Here is a 12,372-nt window from a genome sequence, read left to right as displayed (position 1 = left end):
GCTTCCTAAACACACAGCTTAGTAGCCAGTTGGCATATAGCATATCCATGCTTCAAAGGTTGATGCCCACTGTCTGCTGGGACCATTCAAGTGGAACATTATGGTCATAGATTTGAATTTCAAATGAAGAGCAAGTCTAATTAACAACTATTCTCTTTCAAATTTAGGCCAGAGGAGTACATAATTTCTTAATTATTACTGCAATATTAGCCCCTAAATCGGCACTGCTAATATCACTCAAGGCCAGAGAATGCAAATGAACACTCTAGCATCAGCACTCTAGCATCAGGACTCTAGCATCAGCACTCTAGCATCAGCACTCTAGCATCAGGACTCTAGAATATCATAGTTTTTAAGCCCATGCCGTGGGTGTCCTAACTACATTCATATATTTTCACTGAGGTTTCATTTTGTGACAACTCAAGGCATTCACGAGACCAGAGGCGGTTCTTTAATTAGGCAAACCTAGGCATTTGCCAAATCTGTCCTCCATAGGGGCCCCCAAATCTGACCATGCCAGCTAAATACACAAATACACAAAAAATAATGTTAATTTGTTACTTATATAAAGTAAAGAAAAACACATTTCTATTAAAAAAACAACAGAAATATCAGTAGAATACCGAATGAATGTCTAAATACTAATTGTCCAAACACACATACCCCCCTCCGTTGCTTGCATTGAATTAGTCCATAATATGATGACGTAGCAATGTGCGACACAACGTGACTTCAAACCAAAACAGCGGGAACTGTACGCGACTAGAGTGAAAGCTGTCACAGTGAAAATGAAACAGAGTTATGAAAGTGGTTCTGCAAAACGAAAGAAACAGGCAGAGAGCAAAAGAATCGCAGATGTACTGCCAAAATTGACCTCCTTTTTTATACCTCCTGAACCCGCGACATGCTCAGGCTCCGCTGTAGAGGAAAATTAAGTGGTGTCTATGGAAGCTGAAGCAGAGGAAGACGAAGATTATTTGGTGGTGAGTAAGTCCTACACTGATTAGTCACAAGCAGAAAACTTACTAAACCAAGGACAATAACATTTCTTATTTTTCCCCATACACAAAAGCTACATTTGCTTTAGTGAAAACTACAAACTTAAAAGACCATGTTTATTGTAAGGCCTTTTTAAAACATGCACCAACATTACTGTATGCACTAAGCAAAACAAATACATACAACAAATCAAATAAACATATCTTTTTGGGCTGCACATTATATCGGTTTAGCATCAATAATGTAATGTTTTTTCGGTGTACCAGGAGCAGTGGAGACAATTTAATAATAGCCTGACCCTGCACATTGGCCAGAAAAGTTGACAGACTCTGAGCATTGTTCAATTGTACACAAAAACACTGGACATGGACTCAGTGATCACACGATTTGCAGAAGCCAAAGCTCGCAGGGTCAGACTGTAGAATGTATACAAGGCCTCTCAGCTATACACAGCTGATGTCAGATGATTCAACTTCTAATGAGAGAGAATGAGACTTGAAAAGAAAGTTTAAAAAGTTCAAAATTCAGAAAGTTCAAAAACAATAGAAACTTGGCAAAGACAAGAACAAGAAGAACAGACTAGTAAGACAGGCAAAAGAAGAGAATGAGACCTTATAATGGGGAAGGAAAAACAGGGTCACAGATGAGAATAACAGGGATACAGACAGTGAAAAGAAAGAGAGGGACAAAGAGAAGGTAATCGTAAAAAAAACATTGACTTGGATATTTATTTATAATGCTCCATGATTCACCTGGTGTTGATTTTTGTCGTAGTGAGAAGACAACAAGGGGAAAGTGTATTGAGGCTTTTGAGAAGACGACAACGGTAGGACTGTGTTTACAAATGCTTTCTGTCTCGCTCACACACACACACATATACATATTCAGCTTTGCCACTCACTCACTCACACACTCAACCACTGCGATGCCTGTCTCTCACTCACACACAAAGTGTTATTCCTGTCCACACAAAAAATCTTTTTATCAGTCCTGTTTAAATGTAAATGGTGGATTTCATAGACTTGTATCCATGTTGTATTCTAGTTCTGTTAAGCGTAACATTTTGTATCCCTGGCAGTGGATATATTATTTGATTTCACATGTACTTGTACATGTATGGCTCTGAATAATAAACATATCATTTTTGCAAATGCTGGAGCAATCGGAAACTGATTTTATTGTGGAGAGTTAAGACCATTGTTAGGTGCAGTGCACTATTGGTTTATTGCCATTCTTTAATCTCAGTTTAAAGCAAGGGTATTGGGATGGTTATTTGGTTTATGTGTGTTTCAAGAATGAGGGCCTTGTTTATATTTTGCCTAGGGCCCCAAAATGGCTAGATCCGCCACAAAAGAAGCACGAAGCATGCACACCAAGCAGTATTTGGTTCAACGTCAATGCAACAGCATAAAATTTAGGGAGAACATATCCCTACATAAAATGACAAAGAACCTGTAACTCGAAAAGTAGCCAAAAAAAGAAAAAATGACTCAAGTGCCTGCTCTAGCAAACCAATTCTGTGTGTATATTAAATAAGTCCAACATCAGCATTGTATACATGGTTAGTTATCTAACCAGCTAGCTAAGTAGGCTATTGCTAGAACACATAAAAGAAAACTGCCTTAGGAACGCATTTGGCATGTAGCTAAGATAACTAGCTAGCTAGTTATTTGTTTTACCATAGTATAGAGCTTCCAGCTACCTATATGCATTGATATTGTGAATAATAAACATTTGAACATATCACTTTACATTAGAAAACAAATTCTATTTTTACCGGTTTTACATGCAGAGCATGGTGCTAAATATTAGAGCTTTTACTTTTACTTTCAGTACTTAAGTACATTTGAAGGCCGATGCTTTTGTACTTTTATCAATCAATCAATCAATCAAATTTTATTTATATAGCGCTTTTTACAACAGTTGTTGTCACAAAGCAGCTTTACAAGTGCCGAGTCCTAGCCCCCAGTGAGCAAGCCAAGGGCGACAGTGGCAAGGAAAAACTCCCTAGTTTTTTGCATGAGGAAGAAACCTTGAGAGGAACCAAGACTCAGGGGGGGAACCCATCCTCCTCTGGCCGACACCGGTCACCATGACAACAACAACAACAATTTAGACAGAAAGAAGAGAAAGAAAATGAAAAATATGTAATAATGTCCATCATGATGTATGCATCCGGTTAGGCAGGAGGTGGCTGGCTCAGGATGGATCGCTGGTCTCCTCATCTCATTATTCCTCAAACAGGCGGGCAGCCATGTGGAGAAATGAAACAGGGAAAATTAGCTCTGTATGAGGACATATACAGGACAGGTAAAATTATAAACATTTCCGGAGTGTGGCAGCAACTCCGGCATTTAGTTAAATTATTACAGCCTAGCTAAAAAGGCAGAACCAGAAGGTAACATAGGCTTGGGGGTATTCTGAGACAATGGCATCCGTCCACTGCACTGTCAACAAACTTGAGTGACCACGAGCAGTGACAGGACGACAGCACCAGCGCCCCAGTCTACCATAAAACCCTTTGTCTATGAACCCCTGGATCTGTACTTTTATCTAAGGGGGATATTAATTATCAAACGCTAAACTAAATAAGTGGGTTTTCAACCTAGACTTAAAGATTGTGACTGTGTCGGAGTCCCGGACGCATTTAGGAAGATTATTCCAAAGCTGGGGGGCCTTACAAGAAAAGGCTCTTCCCCCTGCTGTTACCTTATTAATTTTTGGAACTAATAAAAGACCAGCACCCTGTGATCTTAGTGGGCGTGGGGGTTCGTAATAGGAAATAAGTTCCTGAAGGTACTCAGGAGCAAGCCCGTGCAATGCTTTATAAGTTAATAAAAGAATTTTAAAGTCAATACGGAATTTAACTGGGAGCCAATGCAGGGCTGATAGGACTGGACTGATATGCTGAAATTTTCTAGTTCTGGTCAGAACCCTGGCTGCGGCATTTTGAACTATTTGAAGTTTATTTAGATTCCTATTTGAACATCCTGACAGTAGTGCATTGCAGTAGTCTAATCTAGAGCTAACAAAGGCGTGCACCAATTTTTCCGCATCATCCTGTGATAATGCATTTCTTAATTTAGCAATGTTACGGAGATGTAGAAAAGCTATCCTAGTAGTATTATCTATGTATTTATCAAATGATAGGTCAGAGTCGAGTATGACGCCTAGGTTTTTGGCTACTGTGCCAGGTGTAATGGGGTAGCCTGCGAGATTAAGCATTAGATCTGGAATTTTCTGTTTTGAGGCCTTAGGGCCCAGAAGAAGAACTTCTGTTTTGTCCTCATTAAGTTGGAGGAAGTTTAGAGACATCCAGCATTTAATATCTTTTACACAGGCCTCAATTTTTCTTAAACTGAGTTTGTCATCAGGTTTGGCTGATATGTAAAGTTGAGTGTCATCTGCATAGCAGTGAAAATTGACACCATGTTTGTTTATAACTGTGCCCAATGGTAGCATATATAATGTAAATAATAGTGGTCCTAGAATGGAGCCTTGCGGGATCCCATATTTAACTTTTGTACGTTTGGATGGAATATTATTGAGCTCTACAAACTGATTTTCTACAAAAGTGATTTGTTAAGTAAGAATGAAACCATGAAAGGGCTGTGCCAGAGACTCCAACCCAGCGTTCTAACCTTTCTAGCAAGATCCTATGATCAATTGTGTCGAAAGCTGCACTAAGATCAAGAAGCACTAACAGCGATACATAACCTTGATCTGAAGCAAGGAGGAGGTCATTTGTTACTTTTACTAATGCTGTTTCAGTACTGTGATGGGGCCTAAAACCAGATTGGAACTTTTCAAATATGTGATGCCTATGCAGATATAGGCATAATTGCTGGGCAACAGCTTTTTCTATGATCTTAGATATAAATGATGTGTTTGAAATGGGTCTATAATTAGATAGTACAGTAGGATCAAGATTTGGTTTCTTAATCAGAGGTTTAATAACTGCTAATTTACATGATTTGGGCATGTGACCTATTGTAATGGATGAGTTAACTATAGTTAGAAGAGGTTCAGTTACCGCTGGTAATACCTCTTTTAATAACTTTGATGGAACAGAGTCTAGTGTGCAGGTAGCACAATTTAAGGAAGAAATTATTTTCTCTAATTCTGATTGTGGGAGTGGATGAAAAGCATCAAGTTTTTCTCCCAGTATGCGATTTAAATCGATGTCAACCAAACCAGATGACATACCAGTTGTATTGCTAATAAAAGGTTTTATATTTTGTCTAATATTCTCTATTTTATTATCAAAAAAATCTATAAATACATTACTAGTGAGGTTTACTGGAATCTGAGGTTCTGCGCCTGCTTGATTTTTTGTAAGTTTGGAAATAGTATTAAAAAGAAATCTAGGATTGTTTTTATTTTTCTCTATCAGTGAGGCTAGGTATGCTGAGCGTGCTTTAGCGAGTGCCCGTTTGTAGTCAATGATGCTATCCTTCCAGGCACAGTAGAATACTTCCAACTTAGTAGATCGCCATTTACGCTCTAATTTACGTGCTATTTGTTTTAAGTTTCTAGTTTGGTCAGTGTACCACGGAGCGAGTTTTTTAGATCTAGTCTTTTTATATTTGAGTGGAGCTACTATATCTAGAGCTGATCTGCAGGTATTCTCTATGCAGTTGGTTAGACTGTCTAACTCTCCTGGATAGGATGGCGAGTGGGCTAGAGCAGTTAAATCAGGGAGGGCTTCAATAAACTGTGTTGATGTTAATGAATTTATCGAGCGCTTTATACACTGCCGAGGAGACGGGCGGGTATTTATGTTAAGATGAATCTCAAATTTGACTAAATAGTGATCAGAGATAGCTACGGTTTGCGGGAGTATATTTATATTATCTACGTCAATACCCAACGTTAAGATTAAATCTAGGGTATGATTTTGATAGTGTGTGGGTCCTATAACGTTTTGTGTAATGCCAACAGAGTTCAATATAGAAGTAAAAGCCCTTGTCAGTGGATCCTCCGCATTATCAAAATGTATGTTAAAGTCTCCTACCATTATTATTTTGTCACTACTAACTGCTAAATTTGCTGTTAAATCTGTGAAATCTTTTAAGAAATCTGAGTAAGGCCCTGGTGGTCTATATACATTTGTTAGGGAAAATGAACTTTTATTTTCAGATGGACTAATTACATTAATAGACAGCATCTCAAATGAATTAAAGATATCTAAGTATTTCTGATGAATTTCTAAACAATCACGATATATTATACATATTCCTCCTCCTCTGCCTGACAATCTAGGTTTATGTATATAGGCCTAACTATATCCCACAGGAGTGGCTTCGTTTAGAGATAAATAGTCACCAGATTGAATCCACGTTTCAGTTAGACATAAAATATCAATTTTCTGGTCAGTTATAAGTTCATTCATAAAAACTGCTTTAGAGTTGAGTGATCGAATATTAATTAATCCAATTTTCAGATCGGTCATATAGGTAATAATTGGATGTGAAGTTTGAATATTAGTTAAAAACTTAGGACGGACTATTTACTCAACTTTTACTCAAGTAGATGACTAAAGGGAAGAGTTCTACTTATACTGAAGTAAAGTTTTACCTTGGGTATGTCAGGAACAGCACATGATACCCGTGTGATGCGGTTCACCTGTCGCTCATCGCCCCTCCCCTTTGCTACTATTTAAGCTTCCTCCTCTCTCTTCCGGGTTGCGAAGTATTGTTGCCATGCCACATACCAAGCGTTTTCTCAGTGTTACTGCTCCCCCGTGTACCGACCTCTGCTCTCCTCCTAGACCTCGTCCCCTGCCTAGTCCCTTTGTACCTCCTGGCTTCTGTCTCATCGGCGTGACCCTGGACTGTCCTGACTACGATCACATCACTCCTGCACTACACCCCCTGAACAGAGTTACTCGCCTGTTTGATCACTCCGTAATTGCTGTTTCAATAAAAGCGGCTATTATCCGCACTTGGATCCTTGTCTGCCTGATCAGTACGTTATATAATACTTCGCCTTATACAACGGATCCAGCGGACGTACCTGCACTCCTGGCTCAGCAAGGACATACCATCGCCGTACTCCAAGGAGAGGTTCGACAGCTTATCGTGGCTATGAACGTCCAGGCCATCCAGTCAGTTCAATATCAGGCTGCTGTAGCCGCCGCTCCGCCCGTCTTTCCTCCCTGTATTCCTGTAGCAGTACCGGAGCGGTATGACGGCTCTCCGGAACGTTGTCAGAACTTTTTAATGCAATGCTCCTTGTACTTCGAGCATCACCCTGCCCAGTTCCCTACCGAGAAGCACAGGATAGACTTCGTATTGACGCATCTCACTGGAGAGGCCGGTGCCTGGGGAACCGCCCTGTGGAACAGCAAAGACCAGTCTCTCGACTCTGAGGAGCAGTTCTCTGCGTTGTTCAAGTCGGTGTTCGACCACCCGGCAGCAGGTAGAGACGTGGGCACCCTGTTGTGCGAAATTCGTCAAGAGCAACGTAGCGCAGCGGATTACGCTCGAGAGTTCCGTACCCTGGCTGCCGGTAGCGGGTGGAGCGAACCAGCCCTCAAAACCGTGTTCCGTAAAGGATTAAGACAGGACTTGCAAGTAGAGCTCGCCTGTCGCAGTGAAGAGCAGTCGCTGTCGGACTTCATTCAAACAGCTGTGAACGTCGACAAGCTGTTACTCGCCCACCGCCAGACGTCTTGTGGGAATCCACCCTCCTTCGCGTCGTATCGACAAGTCCTGCCATTGCCTAACACACCAGGAGAGGGTTCGGAGCCTATGCAATTAGGCAGGACCCCGCTGTCCTCGCACGAAAGGTCTCGGCGTCTTCAGGAGAACCTCTGCCTGTACTGCGGTGAGAGCGGCCACTTCCGTGTTCGTTGCCCAGTTCGCCCAGCTCGCGCTGGAGAGGAGAGCCCCACCAGCAGACACATAAGCAACCCCGTTTTCTGCTTAGATCGTCACAATCAACTGAATGTGCCTGTGCAAGTCATCTGGGGTAGCATGTCCACTCACCTGTCAGCACTCGTAGACTCCGGGGCTGCAGGTAATATCCTAGATGTTGACATGGCCCGCCGATTACGTATCCCCACTACGTCAGTCAGTCCTCCCTTACGAGTTAACGCGCTGAATGGCCAACCTATAGGTGAGGGATTGATTACCCAGTGTACGGTGCCAATCACACTCCAGATAGGTCTGTTTCATACCGAGACTGTTCAGTTCCTGCTCCTGCCGTCGCCCCGTGATCCTGTTGTTCTCGGCTTTCCCTGGCTGTCTCTACATAGCCCGGATATCTCCTGGAAAACTAGAGAAATCGCGAAATGGGGTTCTCACTGCTTCAAGCATTGCATATACTTACCTCTCCGGTCTTCGTCCATAGAAAGCCCCGATTCCCCTCTCGAAACTGCCGTTCCTGCTCAGTACCGGAATTACGCAGACGTCTTCTGTAAAGAAAGCGCAAGTCACCTGCCACCACACAGACCGGGGGACTGTGCTATTGATCTGCTGCCCGGCTCCCCACTCCCGCGCAAAACGAAACCATACGCTTTGTCCCGTCCTGAAGATTCGGCAATGGAAAAGTATATAGACGAGGCCCTTCAGAAGGGGTTTATCCGTCCCTCTACATCACCCGTAGCTGCAGGGTTCTTCTTTGTAGAGAAGAAGGATGGAGGGCTGCGTCCCTGTATAGACTATCGCTCCTTAAACGCTGTCACCTCCAAGTTCGTGTACCCCCTTCCGTTCATCTCTGCATCGCAAGAACGCCTCAGGGAGGCGCGTGTGTTCACCAAGTTGGACTTGCGGAGTGCATATAACCTGATTCGCATTCGTGAGGGGGACGAATGGAAAACTGCGTTTGTGACTGCCCGAGGCCACTACGAGTATCTCGTCATGCCGTATGGGCTTGCCAATAGCCCGTCTGTCTTCCAGGCTTTCATGGATGACATATTCCGTGACTTGATAGGGAAGTTTGTCATAGTTTACATAGACGACATCCTAATATATTCCACCTCCGTCGCGGACCATGTCCGACATGTCACTGCAGTGCTAGCCCGTCTACGGCAGCATCGCCTCTACGCCAAAGCGGAGAAATGCGAGTTTCATCGGACTTCCGTGACCTTCCTCGGTTGCACTTTATCCCCTGGGCAGATCTCCATGAACCTGGACAAGGTGTCGGCTGTCACGCAATGGCCTGTGCCTCGGACGAGAAAGGAACTACAGCGTTTCATCGGGTTTGCCAACTTCTATCGCCGCTTCATCAGGGGTTTTGGTTCGCTGGCCACTCCGCTCACCAACCTCCTTCGGGGTGGGCGGCATCTGCGGCTGGACTGGACACCCGAGGCTGATCGGGCGTTTTCGTTGCTTAAGGGGGCGTTCACCTCGGCGCCTATTCTGCATCTCCCTGATCCCCAAGTCCCTTTTGTGGTGGAGGTCGATGCCTCGGCGGTGGGTGTGGGAGCTATTCTCTCCCAACGCCAAGGAAACCCCCCTAAGTTGGTCCCTTGTGCCTTCTACTCCAAGAAACTACAACCGGCCGAACAAAACTACGACGTTGGTAACCGAGAACTTCTAGCGATAAAACTCGCTTTAGAGCAGTGGAGACACTGGTTAGAGGGGGCTGAACATCCGTTTGTCATCTACACAGACCATACAAATCTGGAATACCTGAAGGAAGCCAAACGACTGAATCCCCGACAAGCCAGATGGGCATTGTTCTTCTCCCGGTTTCGATTCTCCGTTTCCTACCGGCCTGGTTCAAAGAACACTAAAGCAGATGCCCTGTCACGTATACATGAAAAGGATCCCACGGACAAAGTACCGGAGTATGTACTGCCTCGCACCTGTTTCCTGGCTGCTGTTCGTTGGAACCTGCAAGGCGAATTGGAAAACGCTCTACACAGTGATCCCAGCCCTGACGACTGCCCAGAAGGAAAGCAGTATGTTCCTGTGTCGCTGAGAGGGCGCTTCCTACAGCTTGCACACGATACCGCAGGTACTGGTCACCCCGGAATCACACGCACTACACATCTCCTGTCACGGCGGTATTGGTGGGCGTCCCTGAAAGACGACGTGCGGGACTATATATTGGCGTGTAGCGTATGCGCTAAGAGTCGCACTCCTCGAACACTCCCTGTAGGGAAACTGTTACCGCTCTCGATTCCACGCCGTCCCTGGTCACACATAGCGATGGACTTTATCACTGACCTGCCCAAGTCCGAGGGGAATACAGTCGTTTTAGTCGTAGTTGACAGATTCTCAAAAATGTGTCGCTTGATTCCCTTTCCAGGGCTGCCCACTGCCATGGAAACAGCCCAAGCCGTTTTTACGTTCGTTTTCCGCGTCTTCGGGTTACCAGAAGATATTGTCTCAGATCGCGGAGTCCAATTCACCTCACAGTTGTGGAGACAGTTCTGCAAATTACTCGGGGTCGTAGTGAGCCTTACCTCCGGGTATCACCCTCAGTCTAACGGAGAAGTGGAAAGAGTGAATCAGGAAATAGGGGGATTCCTAAGGCGATACTGTGTCTCTCAATCCAGCTGGAGCAAGTACTTACCCTGGGCTGAATATGCCCGTAATTCACTTATGCATTCTTCCACCAAGATGACCCCATTCCAATGTGTATATGGCTATCAACCTGCTTTCTTTCCGTGGGACAATACGCCATCAGACGTCCCGGCGTTGGACGACTGGTTCAAGAACAGCGCGCGAACATGGGAGCGGGCCCACGTACACCTACGCCGTGCCTTGCATACTCGGAGGCTCCATGCTGACCGTCGCCGCCTGCCCACTCTGGTCTACCACCCAGGTCAGAGAGTGTGGTTGTCCACCCGTAACCTGAACCTGCGACAGAATTGTAAGAAGCTCAGCTCGAAGTACATCGGGCCCTTCAAGGTCCTGAGTCGAGTCAATGCAGTGTCCTATAAATTGCAGCTCCCTCCTCAGTATCGCATACATCCTGTCTTTCATGTTTCACTGCTTAAGCCTGTGTTTTACAGCCCCATGTCTGCTGCCACGCCGCTCGCCAAGCCACCAGAGCCGCTGGAGCTCGACGGTCGCCCTGCCTACCTCATTCAGGACATCCTGGAGTCCCGTCGACGTCGGGGTGGGCTTCAGTATCTCATTGAGTGGGAGGGCTATGGTCCCGAGGAACGGGCGTGGGTCCCCGCGCGGGATGTGCTAGACCCTCCTCTCATCGCTGAATTCCACGCTGCTCATCCTAACTTCCCTGCTCCCAGGCGTCGTGGCCGGCCCCCGTCTAACCGATCTGTTGCGGCTGGAGCCGCTCGTCAGAGGGGGGGTACTGTCAGGAACAGCACATGATACCCGTGTGATGCGGTTCACCTGTCGCTCATCGCCCCTCCCCTTTGCTACTATTTAAGCTTCCTCCTCTCTCTTCCGGGTTGCGAAGTATTGTTGCCATGCCACATACCAAGCGTTTTCTCAGTGTTACTGCTCCCCCGTGTACCGACCTCTGCTCTCCTCCTAGACCTCGTCCCCTGCCTAGTCCCTTTGTACCTCCTGGCTTCTGTCTCATCGGCGTGACCCTGGACTGTCCTGACTACGATCACATCACTCCTGCACTACACCCCCTGAACAGAGTTACTCGCCTGTTTGATCACTCCGTAATTGCTGTTTCAATAAAAGCGGCTATTATCCGCACTTGGATCCTTGTCTGCCTGATCAGTACGTTACAGGGTATCTGTACTTCAACTAAAGTATGTGGTTTGTGTACTTTGTCCACGAATGGTAAGTAATGAAAATTGTTGATCAGATGTATCCTAAAAATGAAATGAAAAATATACTTATAGTTCCAACCACCCTACGATATAAGTAATCAACTCAGATATATACATCAGAAGTAAAGCTTAATCAATTAGTTTGGTGATCCCCACTCTCATAACCCTATAACGCCATACATATCATATTTGATACATGAGTTTTTGAGTAGGGTTGCCATCTAGGTCTGACAAAAAACAAGGACACTGTCATACAGTGTAATCTGTTGACGGGGGGGGGGGGGGGGGGGGGGGTGTGGCGGCGAATGTAAGTTGTTGAGCGCGGGGTGGCGAACGTAAACGTAACGTAAAACGTTACCGGAGGGGTTTAAAATGGACACAGCGAGAAAAAACCAGATCTAAAGTGTGCAGAAACAGTCTGAATCATGGTTTGAACTAACCAGTTTTTTTGCCGGGACCGAATATTAAAAAGATGAAAAACCGAGACAAACCGGGACAGCCCAGGAAAACCGCGACAGGCACGTGAAAACCGGGACAGTCCCGGGAAAACCGGGACAGGTGGCAACACTATTTTTGAGAGCTCTATATCATTAGCGTGATAACTATTTTCCTTTAAAACCTGATGTATGCAATTTGATACTTGTCTTTTGCCCTCTGGTGGCTAA

At 45.0% G+C, this 12,372-nt stretch overlaps 1 long non-coding RNA gene across 4 annotated transcripts in view; it reads left to right on the top strand.

The window, feature by feature from the left end:
- Positions 1 to 753: 753 nt before the first annotated feature.
- LOC143498139 (uncharacterized) overlaps positions 754 to 12,372 on the top strand; it is a 43,388-nt gene continuing 31,769 nt past the window's right edge. For all 4 annotated transcript variants that reach the window (XR_013125946.1, XR_013125945.1, XR_013125947.1 and 1 more), the window contains exons 1-2: positions 754 to 983; positions 1,774 to 1,825. This is a non-coding gene — a long non-coding RNA (uncharacterized LOC143498139). The remainder of the gene's footprint in view (positions 984 to 1,773; positions 1,826 to 12,372) is intronic.

This window comes from Brachyhypopomus gauderio, chromosome 2 (genome assembly GCF_052324685.1).
Source record: "Brachyhypopomus gauderio isolate BG-103 chromosome 2, BGAUD_0.2, whole genome shotgun sequence".
NCBI lineage: Eukaryota > Metazoa > Chordata > Actinopteri > Gymnotiformes > Hypopomidae > Brachyhypopomus > Brachyhypopomus gauderio.
Note: the sequence above shows the minus strand (reverse complement) of the source record. Positions and strands in the feature narration are given on the sequence as shown.